The 21,161-nt window shown below is 43.7% G+C and overlaps 1 protein-coding gene across 1 annotated transcript in view; it reads left to right on the forward strand.

Moving 5' to 3' along the window:
• PCDH9 (protocadherin 9) overlaps window positions 1-21,161 on the forward strand; it is a gene marked incomplete in the record, with an annotated part of 2,477,617 nt that overhangs the window by 235,206 nt on the left and 2,221,250 nt on the right.

Genomic DNA, 21,161 nt, shown 5'->3' on the forward strand with positions numbered 1-21,161 from the left:
AATAGGGTTAGGATAAGGAAGTTCCCTCCCAGTCCGTTCATTTATTGGAATGGACTGGAAGGGAACTGGGGAAGCCCTACTTGCATTGCCACATGTATTTTTTTAAAATTCCACCCTTTGCGCGCGAAGCAGGCCACCCGCCCTCACATGTGCATGCAGACATGAAAATCCGATGCGCATGTTCATGCAGGAAACATATCTTATAACATGCGCACATTTTAAAATCTGCCCTAAAATGTATAGCAGCAGAGGTAGTTCTTTTGCTGGGGTGACACCAGAATTTGAATATATATATTTTTTTTCATGTTGTATTGTAATGTGTTCTATCCTAGTTCTACTGTGTACCCATTCTTATAAATATTGCTATTTTATTGTAGTCATGATGATCTCTTCCTTTCTAGAAAGAGGATTCATGAAAGAATACATTGATATTTGTTTTATTTTTTGATTGATTGGATCTGATGTTGTGTTCTTTGCTTTTTACATGATATTTTTGTGAATTTATAAACTGCAATAAATATAAATTTATATAGATTAATGAGTTTTTAATGATGGTAATTGCATGAAATAATTGAGTTAAAATATTTTAGTTTTACTTGTGATGCATAATGGCTGTTGCACACTACTTAGAAACCCATTGTTGGGTGCATGCTAAGGTATTATTTATCAATAGGAGTACAATTAGTAGGGCTCAGACCTGTATGGCTAAGGGCCACCCAAAAAGTCAGTTCAGGCTATGTCACTGGTTTTCACCATCTAAACACCCAGATAAATAAGAGATAACCAGATTGGATTTTTAAATTCTCTGGGGTAGATCTTAAAAAAATACGTGATTGCGTACTTTTGTTTGCGCACCAGGCGCGAACAAACGTACGCTGGATTTTATAAGATACGCGCATAGCCACGCGTATCTTATAAAATCCGGGGTCGGCGCGCATAAGGGAGTGCACATTTGTGCAACCTGCTCACACCAAGCCCAGCGGCGCTGCCTGTTCCCTCCGAGGCCGCTCCGATTTTGGAGCGGCCTCGGAGGGAACTTTCCTTCGCCCTCCCCCCACCTTCCCCTCCCTTCCCCTACCTAACCCACCCCCCGGCCCTATCTAAACCCCCCCCCACCTATGCGCGTGCCGGCCGGCAGCCCCGCTCGTGTTCCGGTCCCGGGTGCTGGTCCGGAGGCCTCGACCACGCCCCCGGGCCGGCGCCATGCCCCCGGGCCCGCCCCCGAAAAGCCACGTCGTTTCGGGAAAGCCCCCGGACATGCCCCCTCCTGCCTCTTTTCAAAAGCCCCGGGACTTACGCGCTTCCCGGGGTTTTACGCGCGCCGGCGGCCTATGCAAAATAGGCACGCGAGGGCCCTGCGCGCGTAAATCCAGAAGGATTTACGCACGCAGGGCTTTTAAAATCCGCCCCTCTGGTTTTTCCAGCTAAGTCCTGAGCTTAGTCGGACAAACCTTTTGAATAAGATCTCATAGATTTACTTCTCTGTTACAAATGCCAGAAACCTAAAAAAATAATATTTGAGAGTTGGACTGTATGGCATTAAAAGAAGATATAGATATAATTGACATCTAAGAGACCTGTAAGAAAAAGGATAACCAATGGGACCCTGATACCAGGTACAAAATATATTAAAATGACAGGTTAGATCAGATTGGGGCTGAGGTGACAATATATGTTAAGTATGGTATGCTTAGAAAAGGCAAAGCCATTACAGAAAATCTATTGGAACATTGGAACAATACTTTGCTCTTTTACACATCACCTTCTAAGTGGCAAGCTAAATAGCAATAAATCAACAGGACTTGATGTTCTTTACCTAAGAATTCTGAAAGAAGTCAAATATGAATCTGTGTGGTTAGCTGTGATTAAGACTAGTAATATAAATGTGTCAGAAAAAGTTTGGACAAGATTTTAGAGGACAAATCCATAAACAATTACTAGACAGACTTTGGTTTGTCCTTGTCTTAATTCTCATGGAGAGCAACATGAAACAGTATTTCATACTGGAATTTTCCAAGTAGTTTTAGAAAACCGGGACAGCCCATTTTTGGAAACAGAATTCTGGGATTGATGACCATTGGTCTAACCAAACATGGCACCTCTAATGCTTTTTAAATTTGCAGTTATTCACCCTAGGATTTGTGTAAGTCATCAAGGTTCATGAACTGTCCAAAACACATTTCTCCTTAATTTTGCTCTGAATCTGGTCTCAGATTCAGTAACACTTCTTCTAACCTATTTGTTTTCAGCAAATTTTTGAGCAAAGGAAGAAATGTTTTGAGAAAGTTGTTAAAAAAAACAAAACAAAAAAAACCAATCCATTTTTACCTGTTTATTGGTAATCACCCTAAAAATCTCAATTATTTCCCCAAGAAAGAAAAATATTTACATGTATTTGATTTAACTGTCTCAGATTTATCAGAAAAAAACCACAATTGCTAGTATTGCTGTTTAAAGAGAAGATAGTTATCAAGTTCTCCCACAATCCCCACCACATTATAAACAAAAATGCTTTTTTTTTATTGGAAGATTTGTTTTGTTATTGCTTTTACCAAGTGCAATTATTGTTTCATATGAGAGACTGATTGAATTTGCATTCAAATATGAAATGCCCTGAATAAGGAATATGCCTAAGAAAATATTTAAAAAATCAGTTCTCTCACATTTATTTTAATACCAGTGTGACTGAATATGAATAGGATGTATGCAGAGATTTTTATCCAGTTTCTAATAAATGTTACAGTTCTAATATTTCAGTCATGGAGGTAGCAGCTGTATTTTCTGAGGACATTGTGGGACAGGAAAACAAAGACATACAATGCCAAAAGTGAACATAATATAAAAGAAATGTGACTTTGACGGATATGGTATTGCACAGGCATCAGCTTGTTGTGATGGTTGATTTTTTTCCATATTTTCATGAGACACAGCACTGTATTTTTTAATGCTGGTGAGTGTAACTTTAGTCATTTTCTAAGGGCGGTAGATGGGAGCTTTTCCAGGGGAGTGGCTGATGCCTGGGAAAAGAGGATTCTGACTGTTGCCATCTGGTGTCAGAGGCAGGAGATCCTCAGAGTTCATGGGATTGCTCCCCAAACCTGGTTCTTGAGACATTCACCCAGGCCTGCTTTCCAAAGTAATCAAAATACAGACTGTAACTGGATTCCTAGGCATGCAAATATGCCTCATGATTATTCATTGTGAATATCCTGAAAAGCCTGGTAGATGATCTCATGGACTGAACTTAGGAATCACTGACCTACATGGCCATGCATGCTGGAGATATTCAACTTATTTTTCTAAGCTAGAATCCCCAACATAAATAGACCAAGGCCCCTCTACCATACATAAGAACTTCAGAGGAGCAGGATGATTAGTGAAATTTCTCTGTGCAGCAGAACTGAATTTCCTTTGGTGGTAAGCCCCAGTATAACACCACATTCCCATTTCTATTTGCTTGTATTATAGAGATTTGACTCAGGCATTTTGCTCACAAGTACTTGGAAGAAAAGTCCATAAACCATTATTAAGATAGTTATTAAGATGGACTTGGTAAAATCCACTGCTTATCTCTGGGATAAGCAGCATGGAATCTATCAACCTTTTGGGATCATGTCAGGTACTTGTGACCTGTTAGAAGCAGGATACTGGGCTTGATGGACCTTTGGTCTGACTCAGTATGCTAAATCATATGTTCTTATGTTATGCAATATTTTTTTGAGTCATGAAAGCCACTAGAGCTACTCAGAGGATAGATGTGAAATATTGCGAGCACTGGATTATATTGATGAAACAAATTTGATTGATATGCAGTATGACAGGCAGTGTCAGAAGAAAATCCTCATTTCAGATTTGAGGTTATTTGATTTCTTTACTGATCTGACAGAAATCCTATACAAACCTAGAAACGGCAGATGTATAGATTGAAAAAACAAGCTCTTTAATGTAGAGAGAACAGTACAGAGTGCACAGTCTTAAATTCAACTATTTTAACAGGATGTTAGAAAGCAGAAGTTGATCTAAATGTAGGTATATTTTTCTTTAAGGAAATTTTGTCATAGATGGAACAACTATCAGATATTAAGGTGCTTAACCATTTGTTCTGGCTAAAATAAAAATGGAAAACATTATTAAATATCCTCCTTCTTCTCAATGATGCCAATATATTAAAGCATGTTAATGCTATCAAAAGTGTTATTGAACATTAAGTGCTGTCACAAGCAGAACATATGGGTTAACAGCACTTCCTCATTGTTCTGCCAGATCAGTCCAGATAGGTGGGTTATGTTCCTTCTACCAGAAGACAGAGGCAGATAGACACATTCTGAAGAGAATTCCTAATCAATAGCACTAGAGGGCACAACAGGCTCCTCGCTGTCTTAGGAATTAATGCAGGATCGTATTGATGACCTCCTCCTGTATGTAATCTGGTGCAGCAAGGGAAGCTGTCATTAATTCTCTACCTCCAGGAAATGGTGTGCATCTGGTCTGGTTCAACAGGTACTGAAGATAGGTTCCCAGAGCAATGGCCTCCTAGGTTGATTTTCCTAGTTGAAGCAGGACCAAATTTAGGAATTAATGGATAATGGCCAGACTGACTGGGAACCAGGTTCCCTTTGGGGTTTTTGATTCCAGTTAACTGTAGTAGCATTGGAGGAGAAAGCTGTCCATTCTTCTGAGTCCCAGCAGCATGAGTTGGAATCCAGCAGAATAAAGTTATAAAAAAATAGATAGAAGGAGAAAGACAGAGTCTCCAGATACAGACCATGATGTGGTGGTCCCCCCCCCCCCCATCAGATTCAAGATATAACTAAGAGGGGAAGGAAATGCAGATACTGTGAGGCCGAGTACCAATACAGGATAGCAGGATCCTGTAGATCTTGGAATGGGGCATAGGCCCCAGCAGGGCAGCTGCACCATGAGGGGTTGGCAAATTTATGGCCTCAGAAAGAAATAGTAGGAATGTGTTGGAAAGACATGGCAGAGCCGCTGAAGCAGGGAGCAACCAGACAGTTGAATTGGAGACCCAGATATGAATGGCAGTTATTATTCCAACATTGGTATATTCAGAGCAGATTACCACTCCCACCATTCCTCCTCAGGCTATAATTAGTCCTGTGTCAATCCCCAAGACAGGGAGGAGTCCATGGTGCCCTAAAGTGCTATTGAGCTAGAATTCTCTTCAGAATTTGTCTGGATTATGCATAAAATGTGCTGGGAGATGAAGGGCCATATGGGAAGGTAGTGTTGGGGAACTCAGTGACAAAGAAATACTTATTACCTCTTGTACCTTTCAGGGAGCAGTCTGAGTGAAGACCTTTTTTGGTTAGGCAACTGACTTCACACAATGCCCATAGTGATCTCCTGGAGGAAAGCAAGGATAATTTGAAGTCCTCACAGTAGTAAGAGGATACAGGAGGGCTGACTTTATCCTTAGGAGAGGATTCAGTGGTAAGATTGTTCTGGAATGAAAAGCTACTTTCCCTCATTACTAAGGTGATGCAGTTCTTGCACCTGTTGGAGGATCAGGTAAAGGAATCAACTTCCAGGAGAGATCCAATTCAAACATTCAGTATGATTACAGCCAAATAGGAGGCCCCAGGTTTGTCACTGAGGATCAAGAAGAGTATGGATACACTGTATCCACTGCAGTGGACAAAAAAGGACTGTTTCTATTATATGCCTAAGGTAGATGAGCTACTGATATCGGTCTCATGGAATCCTGTTGGAAGGAAACTGAGTGCTAAAGGGTTCTCAGGATTAGATGGTACAGTCCCTGTTGAGAAAATTATTTGAGTTAGTCTGTTTCTACAGGTGGCAGTCTATTGAATCCATCTAATCATAGTTCTAGCCACATAACATCTACAATCTCAACCAGAGTCTGAAATGAGAAATCTCAGACTTTGTTTGAGGAGGCAACTTGCTTGGAGTCTGGGGCAGCCTTTCTGGTGGATACTTTGCATGATATGACCAGAATGTTAGCTAAACAAGTGGTGACTGTAGTAATGGCCAGATTTTTATTATGGCTGAGAAATTGGTCGGTGTACTCAATGTTTAAAGCTCGACTAAGTAGGTTGCATTTTAAGGGACATCTTTTGTTTGGAGAAGCATTGGAGGAGCTAGTGGAATAGAAACAATTGGGGGAGTATAAACCACAGTTGCTTCCAGAAGATATGTTCAGAAGGGCCTCAAGAAGGAACTTTTCTCGGTTGGTTTAGGGACTTCAAGCAGTAAAAGCCAAGTAGGCCATATAATACTCAGAAGGTCAGACTGCCTATTAAGTCAGTCATTTCATGGGAGCAGAACAGGAGGCTTTTGGGGTCCTAGGGGATCCAGGAGCTTGCAATAATGGTATCAGGATCCACTCCTCACTTCTGCCCATGGGCAACCACTTGGAGCTATTCTATGAGGTGATGGAACCACATTGCTAGGGACAGTGAGTCCTAGAAATCATTTGGCAAGGATACACCTTTAAGTTGACAGTTTAAATTTGAGATGATTTTGTATTGTCCCTTGCATGTAGGTTGGCTACTTAGGTAAAATAGATCAATTGCTTTAACTGGATGCAGTGGTGCACTTCAGACATAGGGAAAATCCGGTATTCCATTAATTTCATCACCCCAAAGAAGGAATGGACCTTTTGTCCAGTTCTAGATTTAAAATAGGTGAACAAATCTCTGAGGTTTCTCATGTTTGCATGGAAATGTTGAGCTCAATGAATACGGTAGTAAGGAAATAAGATTTTCTAACATCCTTGGATTTGTCTGATACATATATCCATCCCTGTCAAAGAAGGGCACCAAAGGTTTCTATAGTTTGCAGTTCAAGGGAAGTCTGATTATAATGTCACAGACCTTTTCGAAGAAAATGATAGTAGTGGATTCCTTTCTCTTCATGGAAGGTATTTTTGTGTATCCTTGCCTAAACAGTTGGCTGATCAGAGCCAAGTCCTTTTGGGAGAATCAGCAGTCCACTCAGAGCCCTGCAAGTGATGGAAGCATTGGGCTGGGTGATGAACTGGTCCAAGAGTTAGGATAACCCTCTCAGTCCTTGGTTTATCTAGGAGCTTGCTTTGGTACAAGGGTGGGGATGGTATTCATGATTGGCAATCTTCAAGTGTAGGTGAGGGAGATGTGGACCACTGGGGTACCTCAAATATGTTTTATCTGCAGGTGCTGGGGTTGATGATGGAAAACATATATTTGGTGCACTTGGTGAGATCCCATATGCTTCATCTGGAAAAAGCACTGCTCTCATGGTCGTCTCCCCAGAGCCAGAACATTGAGTCTTCTTTTTCTGTTACAAGAAAGGCCAAAAAGAGCCTGGCTGAGGCCAATCTGAAAGAGTCAATCTGGAGCCCCCAGAATAATTCACAGTAGCAACAGATGTGAGTTTGTTAAGCCAGGAGGTTCATTGCAGTGAACAGATAGTGCAGGATCTCTGGTCTTCCATAGAAGTGGCATGGCCAGTAAACTGAATGAAGGCCTGGGCTATTTGATTAACTCTAATTGGCTTTCTTCTGGTGATACAGGGGACAGAGGTCAGTAGGGATGTGCAGATAAAAAGTTTATGTTCATAAGTCCATAAGTCGAAAAGGGGGGGTCAATTTCGGTCAATATGGACATATGGAGAATTCCATAAGTTGAGTCTATGTCCATACGTGCACCGGTTCCCTAAATAAAAATTTAAACCCCTCACCCTCCTTAATCCCCCCCCAAGACTTACCAAAATTCCCTGGTGGTCCAGCGGGGAGTCAGGAAGCCATTCCTCTATTCCTTTGCGAGGAGCACGTGACGTCTGCGTCACGTCGGAGTGACGAGGCCGTCACGTGGTCCACCGCGGTTCCGCTCCCGGACCCCTCCTTGGACACAAACGGAACTTTTGGCCAGCTTGGGGGGGCCTCCTGACCTCCCCAAGCTGGCCAAAATTTCCGTTTGTGTCCAAGGAGGGGTCCAGGAGCGGAACCACGGTGGACCACGTGACGGCCGCGTCACTCCGACGTGACGCTGACGTCACGTGCTCCTCGCAAAGGAATAGAATAATGGCTTCCTGACTCCCCGCTGGACCACCAGGGAGTTTTGGTAAGTCTTGGGGGGGATTAAGGAGGGTGAGGGGTTTAAATTTTTATTTAGGATCAACGATCGCGATTTCCAACGTATTCAACATAGCTATGTTGAATAAGTTGGAAATCCGATCGTTTTCGCCTCATCACTTTTTTAAGTTAAAATAAATAAATAAGTAGCGTTTTACATATAAGTTCAAAACGAATGCACACCCCTAGAGGTCAGATTTCAGCATGGCCTATGTAAACAGGCAATGAGATAACAAGAGTCCCCAGTGGCTTGAGAAGCAAAGCACTTAATGGCTTAAGTAAAAAGAGATCATAATAATTTGTTGGCAATGCATATTATAGGATCTGACAACTTGCAGGTGGACTTTCTGAATTGACAGACTGGATCCAGGAGTTGGGGGTTAGTCATGGAAACATTCATGCAAATTGTAAAAAGATAGGGTCACCGTCAGTGGGACCAGATGCTGACTTATGGGAAAGCCAAGGAGGAGAAGATTTTAAGCCACAGGAGAGACACAAGATCGAAGGGATTGAAAGTATTTTTGCGGCCATGGCCATGACACAGCCTTTTATATCTATTCTCTTCTTGGCCTCTGGTAGAACTCATGATTTAGAGGATTGTGAATCATCTTGGATAGATCATAATGGTGGCCCTAGACTGAGCCATGCATTCATGGTACACAGATATAACCAGGATCTGGAAGGGGAATTACTCAAGTTTAATAATGTTAGGGGTTTACTTTACCAAGGCCTAGTGGTTATGGAGACACCTGCTCCATTCTGTTTACAGCCTGGCTCTTGAGCAGGTGAGATTATGCAAATGAGGCTACTTGGGAGTGGTGATATCAATGTTATTTTACGGCAAGGAAAATATCTACTTCCCCAGCTTATATCATGGTGTGAGGCTTGATGCTGGGTGAAAGAGTTGTCCCTATTTGAAATGCAGCTCTTCAAGATGGCTGGACAAGAGTTTAGCCCTGAATTCTTTGAGGACTCATGCAGTGGCCCTATCCTGCTATAGGGGTCAGGTTAGAGGAATGTCTGTGGCATCACACCTTGATGTGGTTTGCTTTTTCAGGGGAGTGAAACATATTAGTCCCTGCATGAGATCTGCATTTAATGCTTAAGGTCTTGGCAGCAGCCTCTTATGAGCTTCTGAAGAGAATTAAGCTGAAGAATCTCACTCTGAACACTATATTTTTGGTGGTTGTCTGTTTAGCTAGAATAATTTTGGAGTTTCATTTCCTGTTCTGTTGGAATCCCTCCCTGATGCTTTCAAAAGTGTAGATCACAATTCATTCAGTGCCATCTTTCTTGCCTAAAATGATATCAGATTTCTATCTGAATCAGGCTACTGCACTGCGGAAAGGAAGGATCTACATTTTTTAGGTATACATAGGGCATTGCTATGGTACCTAAAGGTCACAAATTAGCTCCAAAAATGGGGTAGAATTTGTATTCCTTTCAGTGGCCCCTAGAAGGGAGATGTGGTGTCTAAGGTTCCTATTTTTCTTTGGATTAAGTAGACGATCACATCAGTTTATAAAGGAAAATGTTGGCCAGTCTCAGAAGGTTTGAGAGCATACTCTACTAAACCACAGGCCTCTTCTTGGGCTGAATGAAGGTTGATCTCGCTGGAGGACATATGCAAGACAACAGCTTAGGCATCCTTGCACTCATTCATTACAGGCTAGATATGCTTGCTAAAGGGGATGCAAGTTTTGGGCAAGCATCCTTTTTAGACACTGCTTGGGTACATCCATATGTCTGGACTGGTCTGTTATTATGATAAAGAAGATGAAATTTAAAATGTATCTGTTAATTTCCTTTCCTTGAATCCTGCAGACCAGTCCAGACATAAGGATGTACCCAAGCAGTGCCTAACAAGGATGCTTGCCCAAAACTTGCATCCCCTTTAGCAAGCATATCTAGCCTGTAATGAATGAGTGCAAGGAGACCTAAGCTGTTGTCTTGCATATGTCCTCCAGCGAGATCAACCTGCATTCAGCCCAAGAAGAGGCCTGTGGTTTAGTAGAGTATGCTCTCAAACCTTCTGAGACTGGCCAACATTTTCCTTTATAAGCAGATGTGATTGCCTTCTTAATCCAAAGACAAATAGGAACCTTAGACACCTGGAAACCAAGAATACATTCTGTTTGGGAAAAAACAAAAAAAGGAAAGTTGTCTTTAATAAGTATCATATACTCAAACTGAAGTTCAGTTCAGGGAAGGAAGAGTGGGTTATTCTGTTCATTGACATTTGGTTAAAAACATTTATTTATTTATTATTAAGGCTTTCTAGGAGTGTTCACTCGCTAACTTGGAAGGAGTCTGCGGATTGCTTCCATGACTGCAGCAGACTATATAGAGTAGGAGGTCATCAGTTCAAAATTTTGCTGTCTGCCTTCATCTGCTAGTAGGGAGGACATAACCCAGATGTCTGGATTGATCTGGCAGGACTCAAAGAGAGGAAATTAACAGGTAGGTTTTACATTTCATCTTAATGTGCATTAACTACTTGCGATAGCATGTAAGATATCTTGTGATAATGCCAGATCTACGCTAATGAAAGAATGAGATACAACACTATGCAAAATATCTCAATACCTGCTAGCACAGTGAAAAATTATGCATTCGAATGATTTGCAGATGCATTAATATTAGAAACCTTAAACCTCACAGAGGTGCAGTTAAGGTTTTTTTTATACTATCAGTATCTAGTAAACATGTATTTTAGCATCTGAAGTAACTTGTACTTCATTTGCATTTCATTAACATTGTCCAATAATATGCATGATAAACATCACATTTATGCACATTAACGGTTGATGTTAGCATATTTTAGTACATCTGTACCAATATGTATTCAACAAGGGCTGGAATTCATCTAAGTCTTATAGATCATGTGTTAGATTGTATTTAGTTCCTAGTATACATGCCAACAGTATAGAGAAAAGTATTGTACTATACAATTCTGGTAACAGAGATACCAGTTCAGAACATCATTTTTCACTTGAATTGTCTTTACTTTTTCCTGTTATGGTTCTGGCTTCTGTGAAGCCTCTCCTCCACCAGGGAGGAACATACCCTTTAGGCTGGCCAGGCCCCTCCTTCCCTCCTGCATCACACACAGACTCCAGTCCTACTTAATGCTGTTTGTCCTTTGTTTTGATGCTTCTGCATCAAGGCCCCATTGGCTCCTTGCTCTAGCCATTCTTGCCTTGCGGCCTCCTCAGGCCTTTCCTTGTTTTGCCTTGTGGCCTCCAGGCCTTCTCACTCTTGTCCTGCCTTGTTACCTAAGAACCTTCCTGCTCCTGTCTCTGCCCTGTGGCCTATCCAGGCCTTACCTTGCCTTGCCCCTCAGGGCTTTCCTGTAACGCTGCCTTCGTGCCTTTATGTTTCATGTTCTGTGTTGTCCTTGTCTTGTCCTATCCTATCTTAGTCTGTTCCTGCCTCAGCCAGTTCCAGTCTTGCCTGCACGCTGTTCCTAAGTTCCAGTCTTGCCTGCACGCTGTTCCTGAGCTCCAGTCTCACCTGCACACTGTTCCAGTCCAAGCCTTGGTTCCAGTATTACCTGCACCCTGCATCAGCCTTGTTAAGTTTTGCTTAAGCCTTAAGACTGTCCAGCTGTACTCCAGCCTTGCCCTGTTGCCCTGCGCCACTCCAGAGGTGGTTTCACAACATTCCCTAAACATTTGGGGGTAGATTTTATAAATCTGCGTCCACGCAGGGCACAAACAAGAGTGCGTGGGATTTTAATAGATACACACGTAGCCGCGCTTATCCATTAAAATCCAGGGTCGGTGCGCGCAAGGCTGCCCAAAACCGGCAGCCTGCGTGCGCTGAGAGACGCAGACTGCCTCCGTTCCCTCCGAAGCTGCTCCGAAATCAGAGCGGCCTTGAAGGGAACTTTACTTCCACCTTCCCCCACCTTCCCCTCCCTTCTCCTACCTAACCCACTCCCCCAGCCCTATCTACCCCCCCCCCCCACCTCTTGTTGTACAAGTTACCCCTGCTCGACATAGGCGGAACTTGCGCACGCTGGGCTGGCCGCCAGCGCGTGATTCCCAGGCCCAGGAGCCATCTCATAGACATACCCCCAAAATGCCACCAGGCTGGAACCACGCCCACAGCCCCGCCCCCAAATCACGTGCCGCCGCAACAAACCCCCGACACGTCACCCCCCCCCCCCAGGAAAGCCCCGGCACTTAAGCGTGTCCCAGAGCTTGCACGCGCTGCCAAGCCTACTCAACATAGGCTTGACGCGCGCAGGGGGTACTTCGGCCAGGTTTTCGGGGAGTACGAGTGTATCTTACACGTGTACCCCTTTGAAAATCTGGCCCAAGTTGTTTTATCATCTTCTGCTCTATGAATGATCTAGCTTTGTACATTACATAAATCTCTATCTTTCTGCAGACTAGATGCACCATCCTCTTTTTCTAGGATGGCCCATAATGCTTCTTCTCTAACCACAAAGAATAGGGGGTAGAGAAGAAGAATTATGGGCCATCCTAAAAAAATAAGATGGTGCATCCATTTTTACTGGAGTGGTTTACAGGCCTCTGACTCAAACGGAAGAACTAGACAGAGAGCTGATTGAAGACATACAAAAGGTGAGGAGGAAGGGAAATATGTTGATTGTTGGACATTTCAATCTGCTGGATGTAGACTGGAGGATCCCTTCTGCAGAATCTAAGAGAAGTAGAGAGAGAGTAGATGCCCTGCAAGGGGTTCTGTTCAAACAAATTGTAATGGAACCCATGAGGGAGAGAATTATACTCAATTTAGTATTCATAAATGGGGATAGAGTCTCAAATGTCTGGGTGGGGGCCCACCTTAGCACCAGTGATCATCAAACGGTATGGTTTGATATTGCAAATAGGATATGGAGAAGTCACATAAAGACCCGAGTTTTGAACTTCAAAAATACATAGTGTACTGAAATGGGAAGATTCCTGGAGATGGAACTTGAAGACTGGGAGAAAATGGGAGAGGTAGAACAACTGTGGGCCAAACTAAAAGGAGTGATCACAAAGTCAACTAATCTTTATATTGGAAAAGTAAACAAAAGCAAGAGGAATAGGAAACCTATCTTGTTCTCAAAGGAGGTGGCTGATAAAATAAAAATAAAAAGAACAGTGTTCAAGAAATATAAAGGATCTCAACAAGAGGAACACAGGGAAGAATATCTGGTTAAACTGAGAGAGACGAAGAAAGTAATCAGGAAAGCAAAATGTCTGGCAGAAGAAAGGATTGCCAAAGAGGTGAAGAGAGGTGACAAAACTTATTTCAGATACATCAGAGAAAGGAGAATGGTCCAAAGTGGCATAGTGAAACGGAAAGGTGAAAAGGATCAATGTGTAGAAAGAGACGAAGAAAAGGTGGAAATATTAAACAAATACTTCAGTTCTGTGTTCACTAAGGAAAACCCTGGGGAAGGACCATCGCTGGTTAATAAGGCTGTTGATGGGGGTGGATGTGATGAAATCCTGTTTATGAAAGATAATATATGGGAAGAGCTGGGAAAATTGAAAGTGGACAAAGCCATGGGGCTGGATGAGATTCATCTGAGGACACTTAGGGAGCTCAGAGAGGTGCTGGGGGGGGGGGGGGAGGGGGGAGGGAGTCCACTGAATGACCTGTTCAATAGATCCCTGGAAAAGGGAATAGTGCTGAGTAACTGGAGAAGAGTGGTGGTGGTCCCTCTCCACAAGAGTGGGAGCCGAGAGGAGGCTGGAAATTACAGGCTGGTTAACCTCACCTCAGTTACAGGAAAATTAATGGAGACTGCTGAAAAAAAGGATAGTGAACTACCTACAATATGGTGGCTTGCTCGATCTGCATCAGCACGGATTCACCAGGGGTAGGTCTTGTCAGATGAATCTGATTCTTTGATTGGGTGACTAGAGAATTAGGTCAGGGAAGAGTGCTTGATGTGATTTACTTTGATTTTAGTAAAGCCTTTGATACGGTTCTGCATAGAAGACTCGGTAACAAAATGAGAAGCTTGGGAGTGAGTGCTAAGGTGGTGGCGTGGATTGCAAACTGGTTGATGGATAGAAGATAGAGTGTGATGGTAAATGGAACCTACTCTGAAGAGAGAGCGGTGTTAAGTGGAGTGCTGCAGGGATCAGTGTTGGAAATGGTTCTGTTCAACATCTTTGTGAGCAACATTGCAGAAGGGATTGAAGGTAAAGTTTGTCTACTTGCGGATGATACTAAGATCTGCAACAGAGTCAACACACTGGAAGCAATGGAGAGAATGAGACATGATTTAAGGGAGCTTGAAGAGTGGTTGAAGATATGGCAACTGTGATTTAATGCCAAGAATTGCAGAGTTATGTATCTGGGACATGATAATGTGAAGGGACTTTATGCGATAGGGGGGTGAAGCGCTGCTGTGCACAGAACAGGAGAGAGGCCTTGGGGTGATAGTGTCTAGCAATCTAAAGATGGCGAAGCAATGTGACAAGGTGATAGATAAAGTTAGAAGAATGCTGGATTGCATAGAGAGAGGAATATCTAGATAGAAAAAGGAAGTGATAATCCCTTGTACAGGTCCTTGGTAAGGCCTCACCTGAAGTACTGTGTTCAGTTCTGGAGACCATATCTCAAAAGGGACAGAGACTGGTAGGAGGCAGTCCAGTGAAGGGCGACCAAAATGGTGAGAGGTCTTCATCAAATGACAGTGGGGCGGATTTTCAGAGCCCTGCTCGCCTAAATCCGCCCAAATCCGGGCGGATTTAGGCGAGCAGGGCCCTGCGCGCCGGTGAGCCTATTTTACATAGGCCTACCGGCGCGCGCAGAGCCCCAGGACTCGCGTAAGTCCTGGGGTTTTCGGAGGGGGGCGTGTCGGGGGGGTGTCGGGGGCGGGACCGAGTGCAGTGGCGTTTTCGGGGCGTGTCGGCAGTGTTTTGGGGGCGGGTATGGGGGCGTGGCTACGGCCCGGGGTGGCCAGGGGCGTGGCCGCGCCCTCCATACCCGCCCCCAGGTCGCGTCCCGGCGCGCAAGAGGCCCGCTGGCATGCGGGGATTTACGCCTCCCGGAGGGAGGCGTAAATCCCCCGACAAATGTAAGGGGGGGGCTTAGACAGGGCCGGGTGGGTGGGTTAGGTAGGGGAAGGGAGGGAAGGTGAGGGGAGGGCAAAAGGAAGTTCCCTCCGAGGCCGCTCCGATTTCGGAGCGGCCTCGGATGGAACGGGGGTAGGCTGCGCGGCTCGGCGCACGCCGGCTATACAAAATCAATAGCCTTGCACGTGCCGATCCAGGTTTTTAGCAGATACACGCGGCTCTGCGCGTTTCTACTAAAATCCAGCTTACTTTTGCTTGCGCCTGATGCGCCAGCAAAAGTAGGCCAATTCGCGCTATTTGAAAATCTACCCCTTAATGAGGTTGAAAGACCTAAATATATATACCCTGGAGGAGAGGAGGAGCAGAGGGGATATGATACAGACTTTTAAAAACCTGAAAAGTTTTAATGATGCACCATCAACATCAAATCTTTTCTGCTAGAATTGATCCAATAAAACTAGGGGTCATGAAATGAAACTCTGGGGAGGATGACTCAGAAGCAATGTCATGAACTATTTCTTCACGGAGAGGGTGGTGGATGCCTGGAATGCCCTGCCGGAGGAGATAGTGAAGACAAAAATGGTGCAAGATTTCAAAAGTGCATGGGATAAACACTGTGGATCCCTAAAGGCAAGGGGAAGGGGAATGAAGTAAGGCATGGGGGTATCCTGCTGGTGTGGCTGATACTACCTTTGGCAAATACACTTTAAAATGTGATGCAACTCCATCATTGCTCACTGCTTCAATGGCAGTGAGAAAAGAGGAAAGGAGGAACTGGATTCAGACAGCAACCAACAAAGACATTGAACTGTATGGTCTGGGAAAACACGAGCATGGGGGTAACTTGTTTGGTGGGGGTAACTTGCTTGCTGCAGTGGTTACTACCCTTTACCAAAAGCCTGATACTACACCTCTGATGCAATGACAACATTGAACATTGCTCTCTGAGTCAATGGCAGGGGGGAGGGAAATTGATCTCAAAGAGTAACCAACAAGAGCCCTGATCTTGGAGGTCTGAGTAACTGAAAGGTATGGGAAACGGATAACTATAGGAGCTTGCTGGGCAGACTGGATGGGCTGTAGGGTCCTTTTCTGCTATCAATTTCTATATATTTTATGTATGCAAGTCCATTTTGTGTCATGGAATACTAAATGGTTCCTGTTTACCCAGTCATTAATAGGTTCCAAAAGATTTATGCAAGAGTATCAAAGAAAATTAATTTTAAACTTGATGAAAATATGACCTTGTTTTCTTAGGGACATTTCTATCTCAGGACTTCTCCATTAGATTACATAAACATTTATAACTCCAGTATGGCCTTGGTATATTTTGTTTGTGCCATCACATGGCTAGATCAGGAATTTTAACAGTAAAATTAACTCTGTATGTTTGCATTAGTTTCTTCTCTTTGATGGTGGACTATGGCTATTCCACCTTCCTTTGAGTAATCTGTGAGCATACAACTCAGCAGTAGAGATGTGAATCGTGTCCTCGATCGTCTTAACGATCGATTTCGGCTGGGAGGGGGAGGGAATCGTATCGTCACCGTTTGGGTGTTTAGAGTATCGTGAAAATCGTTAAAATCGTGAACCGGCACACTAAAACCCCCTAAAACCCACCCCCGACCCTTTAAATTAAATCCCCCACCCTCCCGAACCCCCCCCCCAAATGCCTTAAATTACCTGGGGGTCCAGCGGCGGTCCGTAGCTAAATTGGGGGAAGGGGGAGGGCAGGAAAACCGGCACACTAAAACCCCCTAAAACCCACCCCCGACCCTTTAAATTAAATCCCCCACCCTCCCGAACCCCCCCCCCCCAAATGCCTTAAATTACCTGGGGGTCCAGCGGCGGTCCGGAACGGTCTCCTGCAATTGAATCGTGTTGTCTTCAGCCGGCGCCATTCTGCGCTGCCATTTTGCAAAATGGCAGCGCAGAATGGCGCCGGCTGAAGACAACACGATTCAATTGCAGGAGACCGTTCCGGACCGCCGCTGGACCCCCAGGTAATTTAAGGCATTTGGGGGGGGGGTTCGGGAGGGTGGGGGATTTAATTTAAAGGGTCGGGGGTGGGTTTTAGAGGGTTTTATTGTGCCGGTTTTCCTGCCCTCCCCCTTCCCCCGATTTACGATTTTTTGACGATAAATCGGGGGAATTGGTATTGTATCGTGGCCCTAACAATTTTTGACGATTTAAAATATATCGGACGATATTTTAAATCGTCAAAAAACGATTCACATCCCTACTCAGCAGTCTTTCAATTATTACTGACTATAGTTGTGTGAAGCTGCAGGGAAAGTCTACAGTTTGTATGTGAATATGGTACTTTGCATTCTGTAGACAGAAAACTTAAAGAATGAGGTGTGTGTGTCTTGCATGAGTAAGTGATTTGTTCACATCACCATATGAGGGCTCTTAGTTGGGTTGCTGCACGTGATGTCTCTTAAGTGCCACAAATAAGTTAGTCAATGTCATGTATTCCAGACACCAACATACAGGGCCTGATTTCTAAAGTACCTCTACTACCCCTGATATTCTGTATATAAGGATAAAAAAGCTTAGTAAATTAGGACAAACAATATTTACATTTATTGGAAGCGTAGATATGTACATGTTTGTGGACATGCTACTTGTGATGTAGTGCAGCACTGCCGAGAGCAGGAACTGACAAGACACCATAAGGCGGCAGGTAATACCAGAGCCAGACAGTAGGGGGCCCAGGTGAAGATGAGAAAGACTACACATCCCAGGTTCCCTGAACCGGCACCTGACCCCTGGCTGGAGGGTGAGCAGGCAGGTGGAGGAAATAGGGACTGATCCCTATGATTCAGCAGAACCCATAGAAGCTGAGGAAGAGGGTGTACCACTGTGGTGGAGCTGGCCACAAAAGCCCAGCTCCTCAGAGTCAGAGGAGGAGGAGATGGAGGTAAGCTGGGGAGAGGACAGCTCCAGCTGTTCCTCTATGGAGGTGGAATAACCAGGAGGTTGGGGGATGGTAAATCATGTGTTAGTAAATGGATGTATGAGAAAGGTGGGAAGGGAATTGTGGTTTTAAAAGCTGTTTAACTCTGGGCTTGTAAGGAGAACCTAAGCGGTTAGGCTTGGGGCTTGTAAGGACAACCAGGCATTATTACAGGACTGCAGCCGGTGAGGCTACAGGATCACATTAAACCCTTTTTTTGATAAAGACCTTTTTCTGTGTACTGTTTGGGAGTGCCAGGACTAGGCCTGGCACTCTGACTAGAGACTGGGAGGAGTCCATAGCAGCGGTGTGCAGGAGCTGTACGAGTGGACAGACAGTGGGATATGAGCGGAGAGGGAGTCCTGAGGCCCAGCAAAGCCCACACAGAGTGCTGAGTGGAGGGGCGTGATCTTGACATACTATAATATAGAAACATAACAGCAGAAAAAGTCTGTATAGCTCATCTAGTATTCCTGTCCATCCAATTAATTTTGCATTATAGTTCCCATCACTTTCTTAGAAATTCCCTGTATTTATCCCAAGGTTTCGTGAATTCAGAAACTGTTTTTGTCTCCAACATCTCCACTTGGAGGCTGTTCCATGCATCAACCACCTTCTCTGTAAAGAAATATTTCCTAATATTACTCCAGAGTTTAGCTCATTTCAACTTCATTGCATGACCTCTTATTCTAGAGCAGTGGTGGTGAACTCCAGTCCTTGAGTGCCACAAACAGGCCAGGTTTTCAGAATATCCACAAAAGATATGCATGAGATAGATTTTCATACAATGGAGACAGTGCATCAAATCTTTTTCATGCATATTCATTGTAGATATCGAAAACATGGCCTGTTTGTGGCACTTGAGTACTGGAATTCGCAAACATTCTTCTAGAGCCTCCTTTCTCTTGAAAGAGACTCACTTCGTGTGCATGGAAACTTTTGAGATATATGAATGTCTCTATCATATATCCTCTATCTCACCTTTCCTGCAGCGTGTACATGTTTAGATCTTTAAGTCTATCCCCATATGCTTTAGAACAAAGACTTCTGACCATTTTAGAAGCCATCCTCTGGACTGACCCTCATCCTATTTTTTTATCCTTTTTGTTACATATATAGGTATCATTGGCAAAAAGGCAAACCTTTCCTGACAATCTTTCTGTTATGTTGCTCACAAAAATGTTGGAAAGGACCGATTCCTGAGGCAAACTACTAGTAACATTCCCCTCCTCAGAGAAAACTCCATTTACCCTTGCCCTTTGTTGCCTCCCCTCAGATTCTCACCCAGTCATTCTAAGTTCCATACCAAGGGTGCTCAATTTATTTATGTCTTCTGTGTGGAACTGTGTCAAAGGCCTTGCTGAAATTCAACTACAGTATGTCTAGCACTCTCCCTTGATACAACTCTCTGGTCACCCAATCAAAGAAATTGATCAGATTTGTTTGACAAGATTTACTTCTGGTAAAACCATGCTGCCTTGCATTTTGAAACTTAATGGATTCCAAAAATTGCACTATCTTTTGTTTTATCAGCGATTCTATTCGTTTGCTCACCATAGAGGTCATACTAACTGGTCTGTAGTTTCCAGCCTCCACCATAATTCTACTTTTATATAGAACCACATCCATCCTCTAAAGAAGAACTGAAAAAGTCAGCCAGAGGAGCTATCAGGACATGTCTATGTTCTTTTAGTACTCTTGGATGTATCCCATCCAGCCCCATAACCTTATCTAAATTTTTTTAGATAGCACCTCACAAATATGCTGTTCTGAAAATTAATTGAGGGTTACATCATTTCCCCTAGATGTTCCCATCCAGTTAATGATTCCTTGAGGTACTCCCCCCCCCCCCCCCCCACCCCCGCCAACACACACACACCTATTTTAAGAAATTTACATTTCCTGAAGTTTAGGATCCTTGCCTTAGAATGAACTTCATCTCTTGTGCCCTAATATTGAACCATGTCATTTGGTGGTCACTGGATCCCAGATGATCATCCACTACACCATAACTGCCTCTAGATATTGGACTTTATTCCCCATACTATGTGCAGTGGTATACATAGCTTTCCAAATATTGCTCTTTTCCTCTTATAAGAGTATTTCATGTTTTACCTACCTTAGGGTTTTGTTCACACACCCCTGATGATTCTAGTTTAAAGCCCTCCTCAGTAGGTTTATCATTCTGTGTTGAAAGAGACTGCACTCTTTCTTTGACAAGTGGATCCCATCTCTAAGCAATCCTTGAAACTTCATCTGATGATCCAGGAAGTCAAAATGTGCACGTGAACACCATCTACACAGCAATTAATTTATCCCCAGAATATGATATTCCCTGCTTGGGCCTCTATCCTAATATTGGGAAGATTGAAAATACCATGTAGGCACCAATGACATAGGAAAATGTGGGAGGGAGGTTCTGGAAGCCAAATTTAGGCTCTTAGGTTGAAAGCTTAAATCCAGAACCTCCAGGGTAGCATTCTCTGAAATGCTCCCTGTACCATGCGCAGGTCACCAGAGGCAGGCAGAGCTCTGGAGTCTCAATGCGTGGATGAGACAATGCTGCAAAGAAGAGGGATTCAGTTTTGTAAGGAACTGGGGAAACTTTTGGGGAAGGGGGAGTCTCTTCTGAATGGATGGGTTCCACCTTAGCCAGGGTGGAACCAGGCTGCTGGCGCTAACCTTCAAAAAGGAGATAGAGCAGCTTTTAAACTAGAACAAAGGGGAAAGCCTACAGTCACTCAGCAGCACATGGTTCGGAGAGAGGTATCTTCAAAGGATACTAATGATGCATTAGAAATAGGGCATCCCAACAGTGAGGTTCCAATAATAAGAAAAGTAGTCCAAGTGCCTGTAACTAAAAACTCACCTGAGCTAAAAAAAACTTCTAACTTATCTCTATCAATTAAAAGGCAGAATGAAAATACAAACAAAAAGCAAAATTTGAAATGTTTGTATGCTAATGCCAGAAGTCTAAGAAGTAAGATGGAAGAATTAGAATGTATAGCAGTGAATGATGACATTCACTGCTATACATTAAGGGGTAGATTTTCAAACCGCG

Source organism: Rhinatrema bivittatum, chromosome 5 (assembly GCF_901001135.1).
Source record: "Rhinatrema bivittatum chromosome 5, aRhiBiv1.1, whole genome shotgun sequence".
Lineage (NCBI taxonomy): Eukaryota > Metazoa > Chordata > Amphibia > Gymnophiona > Rhinatrematidae > Rhinatrema > Rhinatrema bivittatum.